Below are 26290 nucleotides of genomic sequence, written 5' to 3' on the forward strand. Positions count from 1 at the left end.
ATATATTGTGATGCCTTATGGGAAGGTTTGAGTTGTGTTTTGATGCAAGAGGGAAAGGTAGTGGCCTATGGCTCGCGGCAATTGAAAACACATGAGAGGAATTACCCTACTCACGACTTAGAGTTAGCGTCAGCGATCTTTGCCTTAAAGATTTGGAGGCATTACCTTTATGGTGAGAAGTTCGAGGTGTTTTCCGATCACAAGAGTCTAAAGTATCTATTTACACAGAAAGACTTGAATTTGAGACAAATGAGGCAGATAGAGTTCATAGAGGACTTTGATTTTGAGTTGCATTATCATCCGGAAAATGCCAATGTTGTGGCCGACACCTTGAGTAGGAAGTCAATTAGTAGTGTGGCTTGTATCGTAGTTTGAGAATGGGAGATGTTGGCTACTCTTGATGAGTTTGACTTGTATTTGGGCAAGTTTGTTGAGTCTGCAACCTTGTTTTTAGTGGTTGCATAACCTATACTTGTGAACCGAGTGTTAGAAGCACAGAAGGGTGACCTTGAGACGGAATCTCTCCGGGAGAAGATCTCCAATAGGAAGGTAGAGAAGGGCTTGAATATGTATCCCGACCAGAGTGTGAGATATTGTGACTGTTTGTTTGTGCCGGAGTCTTGCCGAGAGGAAGTACTCCGAGAGTTCCACCACTCGCACCTTGCGGTGCATCCGGGAGGCACAAAGATGTATCACGACCTTAATCGCCAGTTTTGGTAGGGAGGTATGAAGAAGGATGTGGCCGTGTTTATTGAGGTATCTTACTTGTTAGCAAGTGAATGCAGAACATCAGAGGCCAACGAGTTTGTTACAACCCTTGCCTATAGCCGAGTGGAAATGGGAGCATGTTACGATGGATTTTGTTGTGGGCCTTCTGAGGACTCAACAAGGTAGTGATGTCATTTGGGTAATAGTTGACCGGTTAACCAAGTCGGTGCACTTTATACCTATCCATGTGAGTGATTCAGTAGATTTCCTTGCCTATTTATATATTTGGGACATAGTGAGGTTGCACAGGGTCCCAATAACGATTATATTGAATAGAGATCCGCATTTTACAGCTCGGTTGTAGTAGAGCTTACAGGGTGCTATGGGCACTAGATTGACTTTTAGTACGATGTATCATCCTCAGACTAACGGGCAGTCAGAACGTACCATTCAAATTTTAGAAGATATGCTTCGAGGTTATGTCCTCGATTTTAAGGGTTCATGGGAGAAGCACTTGCCCTTGGTAGAGTTTGCCTATAACAATAGCTTCCAGTCGAGTATTGGCATGGCACCGTTTGAGGCCTTGTATGGCCGACCGTGTAGATCTCCAGTGTGTTGGGCCGAGGTGGGTGATGCACCTATGTTGGGCCTAGAGTTGGTTCGAGAAATGACGGAGAAAGTTGCACTTATTCGTAAGAGATTGATTACGGCCCAAAGTCGCCAAAAGAGTTATGTCGACCGTAGGAGGAGGCCCTTGTCTTTTGAGGTGGGGGATCATATGTTCTTCAAAATATCACCTAGGAGGGGTTCAAAGAGGTTCGGAAAGAGTGAAAAGTTGTCCCCTCGATTCATTAGGCCTTTTAAGATCCTTGAACGGGTCGGAGAGGTTGCTTACCGTTTGCCGTTGCCGCCACAGCTTTCTGGGATTCATGACGTGTTTCACATTAGTATGCTCCAGAAGTATGAGCCGGATCCATCGCACGTGTTGGATTGGACCGACTTAAAGGTGGATGAGGATGCCTCGTATGAAGAGAGACCGGTGAGAGTCTTGGATACCCGGGACCAAGTCTTGCGAGGCAAGATAATTCCTTTAGTAAAAGTATTGTGGAAACATCACGGGGTTGAGAAAACGACTTCGAAGCATGAATTGGAAGTCCAAGAGAAATATCCGGACTTGTTTGTTGATGCCTGAGCATGTATTGAGATTTTGATTATGTTAATGAAACGTAATAATATGTATATGTTTTAAATTATGAGAACATTGTATATGTTATGGGAGCTTGGAAACATGAATTCAGTACAGGCATTGTGTATGTTTTAAGAATATGGGATATTGTGTGTGTTGTATCACTTTTGGAAGCATTGTGTATGTATTAAGTTAAGAATGGATGACCGGTGAGTGGGTCATAATGTAGAATGGATGACAGGCATTGTAAATGTTTTGAGAATCGTAATTGGCATTCTTGATCCTAGAACTTGTGCATTGAGTTGGTAAGAATAGATGACCGGTGAGTGGGTCATAATGTAGAATTGGATATGCTAATGTTGTTGTGAATGGTTTAATAACGATTTTGAGCTTGATTTGAAATTTCGGGGACGAAATTCTTTAAATGGGAGAGGTTATAGCGATCCCGATTTTGACCCGACACTTATGGTAGTCCGGACTTGTATCTATCATTTCTGTATGTTGTTCATTGTCTTTTTCTCTTTATTCCTCCCTAATTTTTGTTATTTGGATGGGTTGAGTGCGTTTGAAACAGGTTGGTTGCTTAGTTTTCAAACCTTGTGTCCTCCGCTCGAGCGGCCCTTTCTGCATTCAAGCAAGATTTGCAAACTCTTAGACTTCCAATTCACGCTCCCAAGTCGCTTCCTCGACCCCGTGATGTTTCCACAACACTTTTACTAAAGGAATTGTCTTGTCTCGCAAGACTTGGTCCCATCTATCCAAGACTATCACTAGTCTCTCCTCATATGAGGCACCCTCATCTACCTCTAAGTCGGTCCAATCCAACACGTGCGATGGATCCAGCTCATACTTCCGAAGCATACTAATATGAAACATGTCATGAACCCCAGAAAGTTGTGGCGGCAATGCCAAACAATAAGCAACCTCCCCAATCCGCTCAAAGATCTCAAAAAGGCCAATAAACCAAGATGACAACTTTCCATTCTTTCCAAACCTCATCAAACCTCATCTAGGTGATATCTTCAAAAAGACATGATCTCACACCTCAAAAGACAAAGGTCTCCTCCTACAATCTGCATAATTTTTCTGACGACTATGAGTCGTAGCTAACCTTTTACAGATAAGTGTCACTTTCTCTGTCGTTTCCCGAACCAATTCTGGACCTAACAAATGTGCATCACCCACCTCGACCCAACACACAAGGGATCTACACGGTCGACCATACAAGGCCTCAAATGGTGCCATGTCAATACTCGATTGGAAGCTATTGTTATAGGCAAACTCCACTAAAGGCAAGTGCCTCTCCTACGAACCCTTAAAGTCAAAGACACAGCCTCGAAGCATATCCTTAAGGATCTGAATAATATGCTCAGACTGCCCGTCAGTCTGAGGATGATACATAATATTAAAGGTCAATTTAGTGCCCAAGGCACTCTGCAAACTCTGCCACAGTCGAGCTGTGAAACGCGGATCTCTATCCGAAACAATCGTCACAGGGACTCCGTGCAACCTTATTATGTCCCTAATGTACAGGTCGGCAAGATAATCTACTGAGTAACTTATGCGCATAGGAATAAAATGCGCCGACTTAGTCAGCCGATCGACGACCACCCAAATGGCATCACTACTCCGTTGAGTTCTCAGAAAGCCCACAACAAAATCCACCTTGACATGCTCCCACTTCCACTCAGCTATAGGCGAGGGTTGCAACAAACCCGCTGGCCTCTGATGTTCGGCCTTCACTTGTTGACAAGTAAGGCATTTCATACAAACACAGCTACATCCTTTTTCATATCTCTCCACCAAAACTGGCGACTAAGATCATGATACATCTTTGTGCCTCCTGGATGCACCACAAGGCGTGAATGATAAAACTCTCGAAGTACTTCCTATTGGCAAGACTCCGACACGAACAAATGGTCACGGTATCTCACATTTTGATCGGGATACACAGTCAAATCTCTTTCTACCTTCCCATTGCCAATCTTCTCTCGGAAGGATTCTACCTCAAAATCACCCCTCTACACTTCTAACACTCGGTTCATAAGTGTAGGTTGTGCAACTATTGAAAATAAGGCTGCAGACTCAACAAACTCACCTAGATGCAAGTCAAACTCACTAAGAGCACCCAACATTTCCCATTCTCAGATGGCGACAGAAGCTACACCACTAACTAACTTCTTGCTCAAAGCATCAGCCACAACATTGGCCATTTCCAAATGATAATGCAACTCGAAATCATAATCCTCTATGATAATGCAACTCGAAAAGTCAAAAAAAGCCTTCGCCATAAAATGTAATGAAAAGAAGGTGAAAAATTAAATATCAACTAACCTTTAAAATCTTGGAAAAAAGATAATGAAAGTGGTGGTTATTCTTTGGCATGATATAACTTCTTTAGGGTATGTAAGTTGTCTCTAAAGAAAAGTTTTATGGATTAGCCAATCAATAGGAGAGAGATAAGTTGAGAAGAGAGACAAAGAGTAAGAACGAAGTTTATGTATATATATATATATATACTTTGGAAAGAAAATAAAAATCAAGAGATTAGATTGAAAAGATATGAAATATTTTTTATCTTTCCTTTTGAAAATTATAAATTATGGAATTAATATTTTAAAAACTATATACTTTAATAGATTAGTCAATACTCCTTTCATTCCAAAATAATAGTTTCTTTTGAGAAATTTAATTTTTTTTAGTAGTACAACTATTGCACTTTAAAAAAATTAATTTTTCAAAATTACTCTTTGATAGTATATTTTTTAGAGAATATCAATTGTCATGATTGTACTTTATATGTTGTTAATGAATTTAAAAGAAAGACAAAATAGGAAATTCATATTATTTTTGTTCTTAATTTTTGAAAATAGACTAATATTTTGAGATAATAAAAAATAGAATAAGAGACTAATATTTTGATACGGAGAGAGTATTACTTTTTAAATTTATTTTTTAATTGAACAAATTCACAAATTGATTATAAGGTTTTAGAGTCCTTGCAACTTCACAAGGCTCTCACAAAAATATATTTTGTTAAAACATATTTTGTTATAATATATATAGCCTTCATTTGGGATGTGGGTTAGTTTTTTGACTTTTTGGCGATTTTAGCATGTGGTTAAAAAGTTTCGTTTGGGATAGGTTTTTTTGTCTTTTTTGACTTTTGTGAGAAAAAAATAAAATGATTATAATGTGACATTTTGTCATATTTGACTAAAATAACTAATTTTGTCCTATATGACTATATTAATCCAAATAAGCATGCGAAACATAATTATAGTATAGATTACGTAAAAATGTCTCAAAAGATCCAAAACTTTCAATTTTATCTACAATCTTATATATAATCTTGAGAAATTAAAATAGAATTGGTATATTGACTTCAAAAGCCTGTGAATTAAATGTGATATTTTGATAGAATAATTATTCAATAGATTATATGTGATAATGTTGTTTCTCATTCCAATCTAAAAAAATAATCACTTTGCTTGGTTCTCATTTTTTAAAAATAGTTTTCAGAAAATTTTACACTCTTATTTTTCATATTTTTTTGTTTTTACTGAATTTTTTAAATATTTTATGCAAATTTTTTACTTTTTAGACACACTTAACATAAATACACCTAAAAAGTAAAAAAATTGTAAAAAAAATCTTTTAAAAATTCACTAAATACAAAAATTACAAAAAAAAAATACAAGAATTTAGTACATTTTTTGTATTTTTATGTATTTCTTAATTTTTTTAAATATTTTTTCACAATTTTTTTACTTTTTAGACACATCTAAGTAAGGTGCATCTAAAAAAGTAAAAAAAAATGTTTAAAATTTTAAAAATATTCACTAAAAACAAAAAAAAATATATGAAAATCAAAAAACTCAGTTTTCAAAAAATTTAATCCAGAAAACTCAAACCAAACACAGTGAATGTTGTTTCTCGTTAGTTAAAAATACTATGAAATAAATGTTGCATAATATTCTAAAAATATCTAACAGTTTTTTCTAAAATACCAAGCTGAATATGCTTTGGTATTAATTTCTAATATTAATTAAGGAATTAAAGAACGGTAGTCCTACATGCACTCATTAATATATTAATTAGTGTACCAATATAACTGATATTATCAATTTAAAATTATAACGCCACCTATTATATAAATTATAAAAATTTAAAATTTTTAAAATTATGACATATCATCTATTTACACACAATATAAGAGCATGTAATAAATGTTTGGGCCTATTCCAAATTTGAAAGTGTGACTTGCACGATAGCCTAGTTGTAAGCCAGTGCTATATATTTGGGCAAAAACAAGTAGTCGATCAACGTTCTGGGGTCTTCTGGCTACATAAATCGGGAAGCTCCTTACCCATGGCTCAAGTCAACTGTAAACAATCTCTCTCTCTCTCTCTCTCTCTCTATGCAAGTTTTGCTTGTGAATTGTGATAATTTCTTTACTTGTCTAATTCAAGAAAAATACTTTTAAAAAAAATTATAAGATTTATTACTTTATGTATTTTTTTTTAAAGTTCAATTGTTTTTGCATGGAACTTCTTTTATTTACGTTTTTGTAGAAATGAAAACATTCAATTGAAGCACATTCACTCTATTTCGTTATGATTTTCAAGATTCCCGTTTCAAAAAATTAAATTTTTTTACTTTTCATATTTTTTTATTTTTATTGAATTTTTTAATTGTTCAAATAATTTTTTTATTTATAGATACACCTAATGTAAATACATTTAAAAAGTATAATATTTGTAAAAAAAAATCTTTAAAAAATTCACTAAATACCAAAAATATCAAAAAAATATAAAAATTCAGTATATTTTTCGTATTCTTGTATATTTATTAGTTTTTTAAATTATTTTTTTACAAATATTTTACTTTTTAGATACATCTAATTAAGGTGCATCTAAAAATATAAAAAATTGCTTACTAAAAACAAAAACAAAAAATACAAAAATACTCAATTTTTAAAAAATTGAATTTAGAAAATTAAAATCAAACACACTGATTAAAATTTTGAATTTTGAATTTAAGAAGGAAAATAAAAGGGGAAAAAATTATTTATATGTATTCATTCCTTTTATGATTAAAAAAGATCTTCAAAATTTAATGCTTACATAATTTAGTACCTTGTTTTAAGAGAAAAATATCTGTTAGTGTTATCTTCAAAACTTAATTACAAAATCAAGAAAAATATTATGATTTTGCATATTTATAAAGAATATCTTGAAAATACTTATGTACTCATACAATATGCAACAAAATCATTAACAGAGATTTACATACCTAAAAGACTTTAGTCACCTCCATATCCATTTATAGAACCCTAATATATGTATAATGATTTAATAGAAATATATGAAAATTGAATCATTCCAATTTTTTGCTACATAATTGTGTAGGTGATTTTCCGACCACACTGCCCACTTAGTAACCAGCTGGAGAGCACTGGCAGAATAGATGGCACCTGAGTGATCTGTAACAGAAATATAAGAATCCCGCGATGGTTTCGACCACCCGGGGGCACTCCAACGATCAAGTCAGTATATCTCTCAAAGATAAATCAAGTACTAAACTCACAAGCTTGAGTATCAAAAGCATACCTTAGACCCATGGGGGTGCCTCTCTTTTATAGCCAATACAATCCTAGTCCCAATAGGAGCCTGGCCCTAATGGACTTAGGATTACTGCTAATCTGGGACTCCCAGTGGGATTAGGATAAACTCTCTAAGAGTCTTATCTTTACCCAAACTGAAGTCTTCTCCCAATCTAGGACTCTTGTCCATATCTAGGTTGAGTTCCCTTTTTATTCTAGGACTCTTGTCCTTTATCCATTTATCTCGGATTCCGATATCTTCGGAGATAACCTTGGCTTTACCGAGATCACCTCGGCGTCACGACCAGGACACGTGGCACCTCGGCTGACACGTCGGCGTCACCTTGCCACGTGTTGGTACTCAGAAAATATATCTCCACAACTATTCCCTAGGTTCTATTACCTCGGCATTTTGAGGTGATGGAACCTACACTGTTCGTTCATCTGTGCCCCTCTGTCCGAGATCATACTCGCCGACCTCAAAGTTCCCTGGACCTTACTGTCCACTTCTGTCAAGTGTCAAGATTCATGCCTTCCAAGCTGCTTGAAATCGCACCTTCTAGCTGAGGTTCTGGTTCCATTAATTCGTAAACTCCAAGAGCTTATGCAACTGTTCCACTCACACTCTCTGGTGAGTTCCTAATTTCTAGTCATCTATTTGACTCCGGCAATTTTCATATCGGTGTTCATTTGGTAGGTTCATAAATTCTTACTTTTTATTAAGCTCAATCTTTCAAAACTCTTCTGATTTACTTTGAATCTGTTTATTTGCCATCTGTGGTCTTCTATTTTCGTCTGTCTTCAAGTTTTGAATTGTTTGAATGCCTGGCACTGTTCTTGTCATATCCGCTTTCTGTTGCTAGCATCATGTCTGGGTCATTACTTTCTTGTTCTTCATATACTTACTTAGTGCCTGTGCACTTGACTTTATTCTTGAACTTTGTCGTCTTCTTGACTATTTTTCTCTTTTTTCATTTAATCCTCTAGCTTCTTCTCTTTCTAGCTCTTTTGCTTAAATCCGTCATTTGTTCCAAGCTTTCAAGCTTCTGCAACTGTCTTCGTTTCTCTCCTCCGGTGAAGCTTTACGTCATTCTGCCATTGTCGTCAGACTTCGGCGATCCTCATTCGGGCTTCCCTCTTTCTGATAAGCCACTGTTCCTCCTGGTTTTATTTCTTGTTGCTTTCCAAGAAGCTCTGCTTCATTGTTAATCACCATTGCTTGTTTTACCCGTTATTTCCAAATCATCTTCTTGAATACACATTGTTCACACATCTGTTGATTTCTACCACTGTTCTTGGCTTGACATACTTGTGTAATCTTTTTGTCTTGATTTCTTGATAGCTTTATCATCATTCTTGATTACGAATTACATTCATGTTTCTGTTTTCTGTGTCTTTTTCCAGATTCTTGCTTTCAATCTTTGCCTTCAAACTCCGAGGTGCCAATCGCCGAGAAGAACCTTGATCAAACTCTTCAGGAGATCGAGACTGAGCTCAAGGCCGAGAAGGCTGCTGAGAAGTCTTCCCAACTGTCTTCTATATCCTGCCATTGATGCCGAGTAGTTTTGTTTTCAATTCTCTTTCTTCTTCTTCGGCTAAGCCTGAGCCGAGAAGAAAGAAGCGCTCTTCGTCACCCTCCTGGACGAGGATTTTCTTCATTGTCTCTTCACTCTTTTCGGCTGGCTCCTTGCCGACATCATCTAGTACCTTTTCGTTTTCAATCTCTGCCTTCTCTGGTTCTAGAATGCTGCTGGTGGATTTCATTGCTGCCATGGAGCAATTCTTTGCCTGCAGTTGGTCTCCTCTGACTTCTTCAATCCCATGTTCTGTAGGGAACCGCAATAGTTGATGCAACGTTGAGGGAACTGTCCCCATTGCATGCAACCATGGCCTTCCCAAGATGATTTTGTAAGGTGAAGGCGTGTCAATCACGACGAATTCTGTTTTGATCTTCTTCTAACTGCTCTTGCATGATTCTATACTTAGAATATTTTGTATGCCTTTCATACTTTGCCTCATTTGTGCAATCTTCTCGGGGTTACATACCTCGGGTATAATAGCTACAAAACTTTTACTTCGGCAAGATATTGACCTGCAAACTTTTCATAATTCTAACAAGTGTGAAATATATACTACTCAATGTTAACTTTGCAAACTTTTTCTCAAGTTTCAACAAGTGTTTAAACGGTGATCTCGGTCTAGCCTACTTGTAAATTGCTACAAATTTCAACAAGGATTAACATAACAAGTGTTAAACAATAATCTATTTGTAAATTGCTACGAATTTCAACACGTGTTTAAACAACATACTTAGCTTTTTCCTCAACCTGTAAATTGCTGCAAATTTCAACAGATGATCATATGTCGGCTTAACGTTATCATGTAAATTGCTACAAATTTCAACAAGTGTTAAGCATCTTCTTTGGTTTAACCAACCTGTAGATTGCTACAAGTGTTTAGCAATAACCTCGGCTTTGCTTCAACTCGTAAATTGCTACAAATTTCAACAAGTAAAGAGAAACAGTCATCTCGGCTTAACTTCAACTTGTAAATTGCTACAAATTTCAACAAGTGAAGATAAGGAACCAGCTTAACTCCAACTTGTAAATTGCTACAAATTTCAACAAGTGAATTAAGGAATAATCTCGGCTTAACTTCGACTTGTAAATTGCTACAAATTTCAACAAGTGAAGATAAGGAATCAGCTTAACTCCAACTTGTAAATTGCTACAAATTTCAACAAGTGAATTAAGGAATAATCTCGGCTTAACTTCAACTTGTAAATTGCTACAAATTTCAACAAATGAAGATAAGGAACCATCTCAGCTTACCTTCAACTTGTAAATTGCTACAAATTTCAACAAGTGAAGATAAGGAACCATCTCAGTTTAACTTCAGTTAAACATCATCTTCGGCTTAACTTCGGTTAAGCATCATCTCAGTTTAACTTCGGTTAAACATCATCTTTGGCTTAACTTCGGTTAAGCATCATCTCGGCTTAACTTCGGTTAAGCATCGTCTCGGTTTAACTTCGGTTAAACATCATCTGGGCTTAACTTCGGTTAAGCATTATCTCGGCTTAACTTCGGTTAAGCATCGTCTCGGTTTAACTTCGATTAAACATCATCTGGGCTTAACTTCGGTTAAGTATTATCTCGGCTTAACTTCGGTTAAGTATCATCTCGGTTTAACTTCGATTAAGCATCATATTGGTTTAACCAACTTGTAAATTGCTACAAATTTCAACAAGTGGTAAACGCATTCTTCTTCTCTCTGCCCCCCTAGTGTGAACTTAAAATCCACTTGGGTTCTCATCATACATGTAGCTTCGACCTTGTCGTCGAGGTTTAATTCAAGTCGAGGTTGTCGGCCTTGGTTTCTCTATTGATCTTACTTGGCTCCAACCTGAGTTTGATTTTCGGCTTCACATCGGCGAGCCGTTTCTCTTTCTTGTTCCGATGCCTTTGTTCCCGGTATGTCCTCCTCGGCCCTAGCATACTTCTCAATTCTGGCCAACTTTAGTCTGATCTTGTGTGTTTCCTTTTTATCTTCTGGGATCTGAGATCTGCTTATTGTGCTCTTCTCTTCTCGGACTTAGGTGCCGAGATCTTATCTTCTGGAATCTTGGATCTGCTCACTCAGGTTGAGCTCTTCTTTTCTCGGACCTACTCATCTAGGCCGAGATCATGTCTTCTGGGATCTGGGATCCGAGATTTGGGATCTGCTCACTCAGGATGAGTTCTTCTATACTTGAATGTTATCTTCTTGGGAGCGCTCATGCCCCCTATCTTTGTATCCCTTCTGGAAGGGTCTTCGTTCTTCCGCAGGTATCTATCCTTCCATACCTGGAGGTTATCTTCGTTGCTTCAATCTGTTGTCTTTGGTGCGTCACCTTCCTGGCCGGCGTCTTTCAATCCGTGACTCTGGTCACGAGTTTCTGTGTTGCGGTTGTCCCCTTCAACGTCAAGGTTGATAGATCTCCCATTCCCAGTAGGAACGTTGTCTCCAGTCTAATCCTTCTGTCCATCATTGGCCATCTATTCTTCTTTCTTTCCCATAGACGGCGCCAAATTGTGTGGGTGATTTTCTGACCACACTGCCCGCTTAGTAACCAGCTGGAGAGTACTGGTAGAATAGATGGCACCTGACTGACCTGTAACAGAAATATAAGAATCCCGCGGTAGTTTCGACCACCCGGGGGCACTCCGATGATCAAGTCAGTATATCTCTCAAAGATAAATCAAGTACTAAACTCACAAGCTTAAGTATCAAAAGCATACCTTAGACCCATGGGGGTGCCTCTCTTTTATAGCCAATACAATCCTAGTCCTAATAGGAGCCTGACCCTAATGGACTTAGGATTACTGCTAATCTGGGACTCCCAGTGGGATTAGGATAAACTCTCTAAGGCCCCGTTTGTTTTGGGTTATGGGGAGGGTATTGGGACTAGTAATACCAAGGTATTACTAAAGCCCCTGTTTGTTTGCAGAGAAAGCCTTGGGACTATTAGTCCCTTGGTATTGCTAATACCCTTGGAAGGGGGATTGGTAAGGAGGAGGTAGAGATGGTATTAGAAAATAGTGAGGGGATTAGAAATTTTTTTATTTTTTATATATTGGGAATCTTTTTTAAAATATAATGTTTAATTTTTTATATTTTTTTATTTGTTTTATTATTTTATATAAAAATAATTTAATAATTCCTCATTATTAATCCCCTCACTATCAATCCCCTCACTATTAATCCCCTCACTATCAATCCCCTCACTAACAATCCACTCACTATTAATCCCCTCATTATCAATCCCCTCCATTCTATCTCCCAAAACAAACGGGGCCTAAGAGTCTTATCTTTACCAAAACTGAAGTCTTCTCCCAATCTAGGACTCTTATCCATATCTAGGTTGAGTTCCCTTTTTATTCTAAGACTCTTGTCCTTTATCCATTATCTCGGATTCCGATATCTTCGGAGATAACCTTGGCTTTACCGAGATCACCTCAGAGTTACGACCAGGACACGTGGCACCTCGGCTGACACGTCGGCGTCACCTTGCTACGTGTTGGTACTCAGAAAATATATCCCCACAATAATCAAGTTTGTATATTTGAAGCAAAAAATTGGAATTAATTTTTGAAAATATGAATTATGTAAAAAACAAATTAAATTTACCAATCACACCCCTGAGAACCACCAAAACAACTCACTTATCTCTTCTCCAATACGATTAGCCTCCAATTCCTCGTCCACGGCGACTACCGTGTTGCTTCGGCGACTACTACCGATGAAAAACCTGTCGGAGCTGCGAAATGATACCGTGCGAGATGAAATCGCCACAAGTCGATCCACGTAGTCTCTCAGCTAGCATCGTCCAGCTACTTCAAAAGCTAAATTCTCTCCCGACGGCGCGTTCACCACGACCGGTACTCCGAGTCCTTGCTAATGGAAGTACAATCAGAGAGTCCTCGCTGATGTGTGGAATCTACGGAGACTTCGTAGCCTTTGTCGGACTAGCCAATTGAGTACGATCTTCAACCATCGCTGGAATCGAACCTACCTTATCGTCGACTCACGCTTCCGATCTCAATCCGAAAACTGTTCCCGCGATCTTCTGGAACTGTGGACGAAATGATTTTATTCAGTACATCTTCCTTAGTAGGATACACAGCGGACCTGCACAACAGACATGTTTGATTGGACAAAAGCCACACGTCAATGCAATTAGTATGAAAAGTATGAAACCGAAAGTGAAGAGAGGAAGAGAGTTGATCAAATCGTTGGAGGAGTTTCGCTGCTCGTATAAACACCGATCGTGATTTTATTCAGTACATCTTCGTTAGTAGGATACTCAGCGAACCTGCACAACAGACACGTTTGATTGGACAAAAGCCACACGTCAATGCAATAAGTATGGAAAGTATGACAACACAAAGGAAGTAACCATAGCTGATCGTTCCTATCGAACTTTGATAAACGCACAGCGCAGTCTCCGCTAACGATGTTTCCGATGGCAGAACCGAAAGTGAAGAGAGGAAGAGAGTTGATCAAATCATTGGAGGAGTTTCGCTGCTCGTATAAACACCGATCGTGATTTGAATCGTCGCGGTTGTTTCTGGAGGAGACAACGTCATCTACGGCGGCGAAGGAGCGGTTGTTGCAGTGGTGAGTGATAAAATGGAGGAGGAGGTAGAGAGAGGCAGTGACGATGATAAAGAAGGCGATGATGATGATTACTATAATTAGTGAAGAAAACGGAGACGAAGATGACAACGGCGAAGAAGAGTCGTTGTGGTTGATCTGAGGGATAGTGACGATGGTGGTACCTCCTTCGACGATGAGGAATGGCGGTGAATAAACATTGTCTACACGAGGCATGTTTAGAGAGAGAGAGAGGGGAGGGAAGGGGGGTTGATGGAAGGTTGGTGTATTTAAGTCACCGGTGGGAAAGAAACTGTTACGAGAAGGAAAGGCCGCTGAGAATTAGGAGGCACGTGAGGAGCACGTGGCAAGAGAACAGAGACACAGAGAGAGTATATTGGTAAGAGAAGCGTCTTTTCTATATATATATTGAAAATGTTTATGAAAATAATCATCAAATATTTTTGACCTTTAAATTACATATTATAATTTATTATATATGTAATCTAAGAATTTAGAATTTAAATTTTTTTATATTGAGATCTCAATATAAGAGAATTTAAGAGATTCGTATAGCGCATGATATATCCTGTTTTGATGATTTAATTTTTTAAGAATTGATAATTATTTTTAAAATTATATTTATTTTTTATTTTTTAAAAATAAATATGATTCAATTATATAATTATTGATATTTAATTATTTTGATTTTTTATATGAATATTTTATTTATTAAATTTAAAAAATAAATAATTGAAATTATTAAAATTAATTTTAAAATAAATTTACTAAGTCCAAACAATTCTGCACTGTGTGATTTTTCTCTCTCTAGAGTGGGCGTCGTACAGTGATATCGAATGCCAACGAATAAATGCTCTTATGGGTGGTTTTAGAGAGAGAAAAAGAGGGTGTGCGAGTGAAAGAGAGAGAATTTACGGCATTTGACTAGATGGACTTGGCCATTGTTGGAAAAATTATTAGTTGGCCTTTTGCATCATGTGATTATTTAACTTTCTAAATTTTAAAAAAAATTATTATAATTATCTTAAAGTAATTTAATATTTTATCTTATGGTATACATGAAATTTATAAGTTAACTTTTATGTTTATAACTTTTAAAATTATTAGTTTAAAAAAATTAATATATATATAGTACAATTTTGATAATTTGTATAAAAAAAGTTAAACCTAATTAAATGAGATTAACTGAATTATGACATATCTCTTCTTATTATGAAAATATACAAATTTAAAAATTATAATTAAAGCAAATATATAATTTTAATATTAAATATGAAGTGAAGTGATATTTAACAATAATTAATATGATATTTCTATTATTAATCTAATAATTTAAGTTACATCTCTTTTAATTTCAATTTCATAACTAAAAATACAATATGAATATAATCCACACACGAATTTCTAGTCTTTATGAATAAGAAGGTTTCAAAATATTTTTAAACTTTCATCATTTTCTTTTAATTTTTTTTTATCTAATTTGATTTTAAATTTGAATAAAAAATTTGATTTGATATGAATTACTTTAACTTTTTCATTAAATTTTTATCAATTTTTAAAAGAACTTTCATTCTTATCCCAATTTTTTTTTTCTTTTCACCAATTTTGATGGAAAATAAATAAATAAATTTCAACGTTTCATCTCTTTAAATTTTTATCAAATTATAATTCGATAAAAAATATATTAAGGGTTGAATATTCTCTTAATTGGAATTATAGTGAAATAACATCATGAAATAATCAAAATTTGAGTATGTGATTGGTTGAAATGTATAATTTAATTAATTCTCTTCTCATATTTGTATAAAAATTGACACTTATGACTACATCATTATAAGTTAGATTATGGAAAACATTTTGGCGTCAAACATTTTTCATTTGTAAATATGCTACATATTAAAAATGGAAGAAAAAACAAATTGTGTAACTTTTTTATATGTGTTTATCAATTTTGTTTTATAAACATAAACAATTGATGTTTCAATTTAAAAAATTAAAAACTAAAAAAAAAAATAGATTGGGTTTCTTAGACATAAAAGAAACCATCGAACTTTTTTATATACTATTAAGATGGACTATTTTAATCACATAAAAAAAATAGAAATTATACTTAGAGATTATCCCTATATATTATGCTATTATATATAACTATAGTTGTAACAAATTAACTATAATATATATGAAAAGTTATATTAAGTTTTCATTTTCAATTAATTGAATTATAATTAACAAACTAACAAATAGCAGTAATGGTCTAATAGGATAGAAAGAGGATAAAAATAAAAAAACACAATGATATTTAAAAGTTTTAAATTTACTGAATTATACAAAAATCTAATGTTATAGTAAAATCTTGAATTCTCAATAAATTTTCACATTTTTTATAAAATAAAATGACAATAAAAAATAAAAAATTTGATACCCATTTTTTTATTTCAATTTTATGGTCTTCACTGAAAAAAACAAAATTTGATCAAAATCCTTAGCATGGAACGGACATAGATACTTCGATTGCAACCATAATTACCAATAATTTTTGTCTACCATGGAAACTTCTAAACAAACACATAAACCTCAATAAAACTGAAACCAAAACCAAACCAACAGTGGAGAAAGAGAATCACACAAGGAAAAAATAAAATTAAAAAATAACTAAATATATAGAATGGGAGAATGTTACATCCAACAACTTAAACCTCACCTAACCCAATCCATTAGCTCCTCTGTTAGTGCCCGCGAAGTTTAGAAGTTGGGATAACTAATCAGATTATTCTTTAAATAAGACTTGAAAATTGATTAATTTGTCTCATTAAATGATTTAAAATTTTGTTATATATATATATATATATATACATCAGAAAAATAGATAATTATATTACTAAATCATAATTCAAATTTAGATATTGTCATTTTTTTTAGATCCATATCTAAATCTTTATCTTTTTTTATTTTTGTGTGGTTTCTATTCAGGTTTTTTGTTCTTTTTTTCAAGTTATTTGTGATGGAGTTGTAGGTTTCTATTTTTTTTTTTAAATTTAATTTATCTGTTGTTTCTATTTATTTTTAATTATTATTATTTAGGTAAGTTATGATGTGAGATAAATATGTGATAGACATGTGAGTTTTATTGACTTAAAATATAATGATGGGAGATATTTTCAAATTAGATTTGTTTAGAAAAACTTTAAAGATTTTTAAAATTTAAAAATGGATATTGAGATGCAAAAGAAAGATTTTAACTGAATAAATAAAAATCAAATTTATTAATTTTATCTGTTTGTATATTTGATTTTTAGTTTTTTTTTTTTTTTTGTTATGTTATAATATAATATATAAGATATAGATAGATATCTACAATTTTTATGAAAAATATTATCTGATTTTTTGGGGAAGAGTGAAGAAAGACAAGTTTTAATATTTCTTTTTGGAAATTGGTGAGAGAGATTAGGATGGAGAGATTGTGAAATACTTTTGTTATTAAATAAATAAATTAGTCAATAGTTTTTTTAATCTATTTTATAAATTAAAAAACTAATAATTTAGAAAATTAATTAATTTGTCTCATTAAGTGATTTAAAATTTTGATAGATATACATCAAAAAATAGATAATTGTATTACTAAATCATAATTCCAATTTAGATGTTGTTATATCTTTTTGAGATCCATAGCTAAATTCTTATGTTCTTTATTTTTGTGTGTAACCATAGTGTATTGGAGAAATTGAAAAGGGTGCTACAATAATTATGAAAGAAGTCAAAAAGGTTGGTGGGTTGGGAGAAGTCAATAAATGCTAAGTTTTTTTTTTAAATCAAAGAATTAAAAAATTATGATTAGGATATTGGAACTCTCACAAAGCCTGGAAATTAGAAACCTCCTTTTCCTTATATAATACTAACCTATCACCTGTGCTATACACGGGATAATTTTAGATATTTGTATTTGTTTTAGATTTTTTTTAATATATAAATTATGTTTTTTAAGACTTTTTATAAAAATAATTTAACAATCTTATCACTAACTATAGTGTATAGGAGAAGTTGAAAAGAATACTGCAGTAATTATACACGGATTGTATCTATAATTATTTGTATGAGGTGATTTTAAATATTGATCAGGAGTTTTTGACCAAATCAATAAAAGTAGGCATGTGAAAAGACATGTGGATTGAAAAAAGTTAATAAATGCTGATTAGAGAATTTTGACCAAATTAATAAATGCTGAGTTTTTTTTTCTAATAAAAAATTTAAAAAATTCAAATTGGGATATTGAAACTCCCACAGGCCTTGGGATTTAAAAATCCCCTTTTGCTTAATATATAGTACTAACATATCACTCGTGCTATGCACGGATTGTGTTTACAATTATCTATATATGTGAATTGCGATTTTTAAATGCTTTTTTTTTTTAAATGCCTTCTTTTTTTCTTTTTTTATATTATATTAAAGTTTAATATTTTGATAATAATCATATGTATTAGACTTTTCAAGGAATTAAACGACTTTTTTTTATTATTATATTATATTAAAGTTTAATATTTTGATAATAATCATATGTGTTAAATTTTTCAAAAATTTTTTTTTATGCTTGTTCTTAATGCATTAAAGTGTTATTATGAGGGATAATAATCATATGTATTGGGACTTTTCAAGAAATTCATATGTGTTGGATTTTAAAGAATTTTTTTTATGTTTGTTTTTAATACGTTAAAGTGTTATTGTGAGGGTAGGACTTGGGAGCTGGGAGAAGTTAATAAATGCTAAGGTTTTTTTTTTTAAATCAAAAAATCAGAAAAATTAGATTGGGAGATTGGAGCTCCCACAGGGCTTGGGGTTAAAAACCCCCTTTTGCTTAATATATAGTATAGATACTAGCATATCACCCGTGCTATGCACGGATTGTGTTTACAATTATCTATATATGTGAATTGTGATTTTTAAATGTTTTCATTTCTTTTTTTTAAAATTTCTTCTTTTTTTCCTTTTTTATATTATATTAAAATTTAATATTTTGATATTAATCATATGTGTTGGACTTTTCAAGGAATTAAATGTCTTTTTTTTTATTATATTACATTAAAGTTTAATATTTTGATAATAGTCATATGTGTTGAACTTTTCAAGAAAATTTTTTTATGCTTGTTCTTAATGCAATAAAGTGTTATTATGAGGGATAATAATCATATGTGTTGGGACTTTTCAAGGAATTCATATGTGTTGGATTGCAAAGAATTTTTTTATGCTTGTTCTTGATGCATTAAAGTGTTATTATGAGGGTAAGACTTGGGAGTTTGGAGAAGTTAATAAATGCTAAGATTTTTTTTTTTAAATCAAAAAATCAAGAAATTTAGATTGGGAGATCGGAGCTCCCACGAGGCTTGGGATTAAAAACCCCCTTTTGATTAATATATAATATAGACAGAAAGATATAGATTTCTAATATTAATTAAGGAATTAAAGAACGGTAGTCTTACATGCACTCATTAATATATTAATTAGTGTACCAATATAACTGATATTATCATTTTAAAATTATAACGCCACCTATTATATGAATTATAAAAATTTAAAATTTTAAAAATTATGACATATCATCTATTTACACACTATATAGGAGCATGCAATAATTGTTTGGGTCTATTCCAAATTTAAAAGCATAACTAGCACGATAGCCTGATTGTAAGCCAGTCTATATATTTGGGCAAAAACAAGTAGTCGATCAACGTTCTGGGGTTTTCCTAGCTACATAAATCGAGAAGCTCCTTACCCATGGTTTAAGTCAACTGTAAGCAATCTCTCTCTCTCTCTCTCTCTCTCTCTCTATATATATATATATATATGCAAGTTCTGCTTGTGAATTGTGATAGTTTCTTTGCTTGTCTAATTTAAGAAAAATATTTTTGAAAAAAATTATAAGATTTATTACTTTATGTATTTTTTTTTTTTAAATTCAATTATTTTTGTATGGAACTTCTTTTATTTATGATTTTCACTCTATTTCAAAAAATTCACTTTCTCTCTATTTCGTTATGATTTTATGGAACTTCTTAAATTCACTCTATTTAATTTAAATTTTTGTACCCATGGTATATTAATTTATTTATGATTTTCACTCTATTTCAATCAGGAACGATCATGGTTTAATTTATTTGTGAACTTCTTAATTTAACTTCATAAATAAATTAAACCATGGGTATTTAAATTAAATTTTTTGTATGGAACTTCTTAAATTCACTCTATTTCGTTATGATTTTCAAGATTCCCTTTTCAAAAAATTAAATTTTTTTACTTTTCATATTTTTTTTGTTTTACTTTTATTGAATTTTTTAATATTTTAGACAATTCTTTTAATTTATAGATACCCTTAATGTAAATACATTTAAAAAGCCAACTATGAGTAACAATCTTGTAAAGATATATTTGAATTATAAGTATTTTATGACTTATAAAATGCTCTGTTTCTGAAATGCTATTTTCTGACTAATTAAATGATTGTCTTGTTTTATAAACTGTATTCATGGCGTCCTTAGCATCTGTTACTGCTACTGTTATAGTGATCTCTATCAATTCGAATGCTTGGAACTTCTGTTTATTGTGTTGATGGCCATTATATACGTCTGTTCGGTCTTCATGACCGTATGTACTGTTCTGCTATTGGATGTACCACACATAACTATTATGCTTTTTGTATGGAATATGATTCTGATTCTCTGTTACGGTTAATTAATCAATTTGACTTACAAGAAGGACATCACTCATGACCTCTTTACACTGTTGTTATTCACTGGGCTCTAGCACATCTTTTAATTTATATATATGTATGTGATCAAGTGCAATAATGGCGTCGACCTTACCTCAGTTTTGTTGAGCTAGCTTTTGTGCCTCACTGTGAGGTTCCCATCTATCGAGGCTTTTTGGGTGGCCCCGGAGACACCCTTACAGCAGTCACTCATATGTTATGAACGGTTTTACTTTGATTATGTATCTGTTGATAATGGGAATATAATCCCTCTTTTGTTTGTGTTTTAGCAACCTTACTATGCTTTGATGTATATATGTGTGTATATATATAACAAGTTCATTTTGTCTCACGTAAGTCTTCACAACTCGTTAGATGTTTTATTTTCTTATGTATTAGCTTCCGCTAGCCCCGATTGTGTGATTTGTACAGGAAGACCTTTGGTAATCACAGATTATTAGCCGGTTACGGTGCTAGACTTATAAGGGCGGGTTTGGATCATGATAGTGCCAATCCTTATTTCATCAACTCATACATGTTAGAAGACAAACTCAATTTGAGTTTGAAGATGTTGAATTCCAGAGAAGAGAAGAAGCTGCCAAAGAATTCAAGAGTGAAGAAAAGGGGTCTAAAATGAAGAAAAAGATAAAAGCAGTTGGAAGCAGAAGAAGTTTCATAAAGAACCACAATCAAAAGCTTAAGGAAGCAGAAATACTGTAGCACACGATTTACACACAATTTGTTGAGTCAATAAATAGAGAGCTTGAATGTTCGTGTGAGATAAAGTAGGAGAAAAATATAATCTCCAAAGAGGAACATATCATCTCCAGATAAGGACAATTCTAAGAGAGTAGAGAATTTGAGAGTTTATAGAGAGATAACTTTGTCTTGTATAATTTGTTTGTGATTGAATAAAATGAGTGTTTATTCAATTAATTCCTCTCTTTCTATATCAACACAACCAGTATAGACCCCTCTCCCACTATTCAACAGTGGTATCAGAGCTAAAAGAGCCAATTTGGGCCACAAAAATTCCAAAACAGAGACGAAGAGAGGGTGTTTTCAAATTTGCCCAAATTTTGAAGTAGTCGAAATCCAAATTTGACTACACTAAGAAAAAAAATCGCACCGCAGTCCGAATCGAGTGTCCAACCCACTGACATCACCTAACGTCATTGTACGTAAATTAGAAGGATTGTTCCAGTGTGATGCGGTTGAGGTACAACCGTGATCTAAACCGTTCAATCTATTTTGGCTAAATCTAAGCCATTTGAAGTATGATTTTGACGATCCAATAGTGTTTTCCAACTATTTAGAGCATTCCAAACACACCATCTCTTATAATGTTCCAGACTCGAGTTTGCATTGTTTTGAACGGTGATTCATATCTTGTTTCCTTTGTCTTCCTCTTATCTCGGTTATTGGGTTGAAGTCGTGTGTTTGGAACAGGTTGGTTGCTTGTTTTTCCAAACCTTTGTTGCCTAGATTTTGGCTCTGCCGCTCGAGCGGGAATTCTTGCGCTCGAGCAGGCTTTACAAATTTTGCTCCTCCGCTCCAGCGGGCATTCTGGCGCTCGAGCGGGACTTGTCAGTTCTCAACACTTTTTGCAGACATGCAAAATACTGGGAAGGTGCATTCGACGCTCGAACAAAGCTTTTCATGCTCGAGCGGAAGTCCGTGTCTGACACTCAAGCGAAGTTTTCCCCGCTCAAGCGGACTGCATGTATAACAGTCCATGAGAAAGGCATTTCAGATTACTTTTTCATATCTCTCTCTCTCTCTAAAACTCTTAGAAATTCCAGATCTTGACTCTCTCTCTCTAAAATACACCTTATCTCTACATTTTCATCTAGATCCATGGGGATCTTCACCCTGGTGTCTTTGAGAGAAAGGTAGAGCACTTCAAGAGCTTTGTTTTAATCCAAGTAGAAGTGGGTTTCGACATTTTTGGAGTTTCAACCTTGCTTTGCTCGTCTTCTCTTTTTGAGGTATGGATTTTCTATACTCTCATATGGTTTTTAGCTTAGTTATTTGCTATTGCTTATAGATAATGGGATTTGGGTGTGAAATGAAAATAGGGCTTTTTGATAAATATGAGATAAATGAGTATGGGGTTTGAATATAAGGTCATGTTATGCCAAAATGGTTGATTTTGGTATTTGGGTTAATATTTGGAAGTAGGGGGATTTTGCCCTAATTTGGTGAAATTATTATTTTGTATAAATAATTGGAAATGGTATTGAAAATGTGAAATTGGATGATCATTGATATAGGTGGTGGGATTGGATATATATTATCTCACACCTTTGGAAGTTTTGAATAAACTATTTATCTTGAGATTGAATATCTGTTTAGATATAACTGTATTGAGCTATCTGTGAAGGATAACTATGGTTGTTGTAGAAATTACATGAGAATTAGGTGATTTAAAACTAATCCATTGTTGGTTGTCATTGAATATGACCGCGTTTTATATGCATTGTATATGTATGCTTATTTGGGAAGAGAAAGTGGATGTACTCCATATGTATGTTTGTTAGGAGGAGAAAGGGGATGTACTCCACATGAGATTATGTTTATAAGTACATTGTATATATACGTTTGTTGGGAGGAGAAAGGAGATGAACTCCAGGGAAAGTAAGTTGGCCAGAGTGTTCTGGATAAACGTCCTGAAGCCTTGTATATACATGGATGCCGATTTCTGCGGATGAAACATCCATAAAATGGTAGATTAGAGAAGTTATGTGTGTTTTGTATGGTTGGGAAAAACCATTGAGTTGTAGTCTCCATTTGGTTATTGAAAGATAATGAACTTAACTCATGAATTGAGAAGTATAGATGAACTGGAAATGAATTGAAAGATAATGAACTTAACTTGTGAATTGAGTAGTGTAAATGAGCTGGTAATGAATTGAAGGAAAATGGATTAAGGTTTGAGCAACTTAGAATGATATGAATATGCAAGTTTGTGGATGTTTTAGTACCGGCATTGTTTATGTACATGGTACTTATACTTTTGCTAAATCTCATATATTGTGTTAGATTATTTCTACTGGGTTGTGGCTCACCCTATATGGGAACATCATTTTCAGGTGCAGGTGATATACTTCCACCAAGGCAATAGCGTTGAGGGACTTTTGGGAAGCAATGGCTTCTTAATTATGTTTCATTATCTGTGTGTTTTTGTTATCTATAAAGCCAAGGGCTTAAGATGTAATGAGTGGGGCTTTCTTTTGTGTAACCAAGCAATGACTTGGGAAGATGTACACCTACAGGGCATATGTTAAACTTTTATAAACAAACTCTGATGAATGAAAGTACTTTATTTCTACTATGTCTTCCACATAGCAGGTGGATTTATTATGTTATTTTGAGGGCACTACATCTATACAGTTAGATTTTGTAAATTTTATACCAGCAATTTGCAGATTTTATTTGAAGAGATGAAGTGAAAGAAAATATTCTTTGCAACGGGAGTCGAAGAATCCAACAAAGAAGACATCACAGACAAGTGATCGAAGACATCCTAGATATCATGGACGAGACAAGAAACAGGTGGTTGCTCTGTGACATTGGTGAGAAATAAGTCAACATGTGGTTGTACAACGCAATAGACAACAGATGGTTGATCTGCAAGAGAGAAGAAGTCAACAGGTAGTTGCTTCGAGAGATAGAAGTCAACAAAGGGTTAATAGAAGAGGACAATAGAGGGTTTTTTCATGAGGAAGAGATCCTGACAGAGGACATGTACATTGCTATAATTGTAATACGTATGGCCACTACAAAAGTGAGTGCACAGAAGAGGTGCAATGCTACAACTGCAGAGGGTATGGGCACTATAGCCATGAGTGCTTGGAAAAGGAAGACCAAGTACATTTTGTAGAGAATAAATGAGGGATGTTGCTAATGGCACGCAATGATGTAATTAACAAATTGAGTTTGAGGGGGGATGTTGGAAGACAAACTCAATTTGAGTTTGAAGATAGTGAATTCCAGAGAAGAGAAGAAGTTGCTAAAGAATTCAAGAGTGAAGAAGAGGAGTCCAAAATGAAGAAGAAGATGGAAGCAACTGGAAGCAAAGGAAGTTTCATAAAGAACCTCGGTCAGAAGCTTAAGAAAGAAGAAATAATGTAGAACACAATTTACACACAGTTTGTTGAGTCTATAAATAGAGAGCTTGAATGTTTGTGTGAGATAGAGTGAGAGAAAAATGAAATCTCCAGGGAGAAACATAACATCTCTAGATAAGGAGAATTCTAAGAGAGCGGAGAATTTGAGAGTTTATAGAGAGATAGCTCTGTTTTGTATAATTTGTTTGTGATTGAATAAAAAGAGTGTTTATTTAATTAATTCCTCTCTTTGTATATCTACACAACTGGTATACACCCCTCTCCCACTACTCAACAATCCAACCTTAACCTCATGGAGGTTCACTTTGCATGTATTTTTTCCTACAACTATTGGTGGAGATGGCCTTTCCCGCTACCAGACAAATTTTCATGAAATTGAGGTACATTTCAATGTCCAAGCAATTGTTGGATTTCTGAATCAAAATAATCTACATTTTCAGGCTGATGTACTTTTTGTAATTAGTGGTTTATCTGTCTGTTTGTTTCTAGCAAATTGGTAATTAAAGTCTTGAAAAGAATTTATGGTTGCTTGTATGCAGTGAAAAAAGCACAAGGTTGTTATGGAAAGGTACATTCTTTATGCTTTAGTCATCTATTCTATACCATATCTCTGATTGGCTTTCTCATGCAACAATTCTTGCATGAGAAAAACTTTGATGGAGGTTTAAGAGCAACATTAGATTACATAAATATAATGTGTGAAACTTGTAGAAGTTTAACAATTCAATTTTTTTTTTTTCTTACCACGAGCATGGCTAATTGTGTGAAGCACGATGCATCAATGGCCTCTTTGAATGGGTTGTGTACGGGAAAGAAATAAATCTTCTCGTATGATCCTGTTGATCAAGTTTGCACTCCTCCAAACGTCATCGCTTTGCCACCTGAAAACACAAACGTGAGCTAACCGGTGGGTGTGTGCCGGAAACCCCTCCGATGCCTAAGTCAGCAACTAGACAATAGACAATAAGCTCTATGTATTCTAGAGTAAGAATTGAGATACCTATACAAAGGTCTGGTCATGAGCTTTTATAGACTTTGCTTTGGCACAATCCTAGTAGGATTCCAACTCTCCCTATGAGAGTCCCCCTAGGAATCACACACCCTACTCACTACCAATCAAGTGAGATGGTTTTGCACAATCCTAGTAGGACTATACTCTCCTTAGTCCCCCTAGGAGTCATACTCCTACTCACTACCAACCAAGTGAGATGATTTACACAATCCCAGTAGGACTCTAACTCTCCTTAGCAGAATCCTACTAGGAGTCTCATCACTGCAAGCCAAGTGAGATGGCTGAACTTTTTACCTCAGTTATACATTCTTGCCCAAACTGATTTATCTCAGTCCCCTGCCCTTTGGACCGTGTGATCGAAAGTCGATCTAACGAATGCCACCCTGCTGAGCTATACACAGCTCGGCCCTCGCCATTGATGCTACCTTCTTTTAATAAGCTGCTGCAATCACACCGAGCTAAGTTACCTCGGTCACACGCTTAAATAATGATGTAGATGGCACCCGGTCGAGTTATATCAAGACCGACCGAGCTATACCAAGCCCGACATCCTTTCTCACCAATACCTCGGCTAACCATCAGGCCCACTTATTTCGGCTGACATCTTTACCTCGGCTGACATTGCGGTCAACCAAGTTACTTCAGCTCTGTGATACTTTAAGCACTACTATCAGTCTTGACTTCGAGATGACGCTCTGTAGAGCTATCGTTTAGCTCGGTCCTCTTTCTACCGATACCTCGGTCCATAGTTCGGCCC

The sequence above is a fragment of the Camellia sinensis genome, chromosome 2 (assembly GCF_055761805.1).
Source record: "Camellia sinensis isolate YWXY chromosome 2, ASM5576180v1, whole genome shotgun sequence".
NCBI classification, from domain to species: Eukaryota; Viridiplantae; Streptophyta; class Magnoliopsida; order Ericales; family Theaceae; genus Camellia; species Camellia sinensis.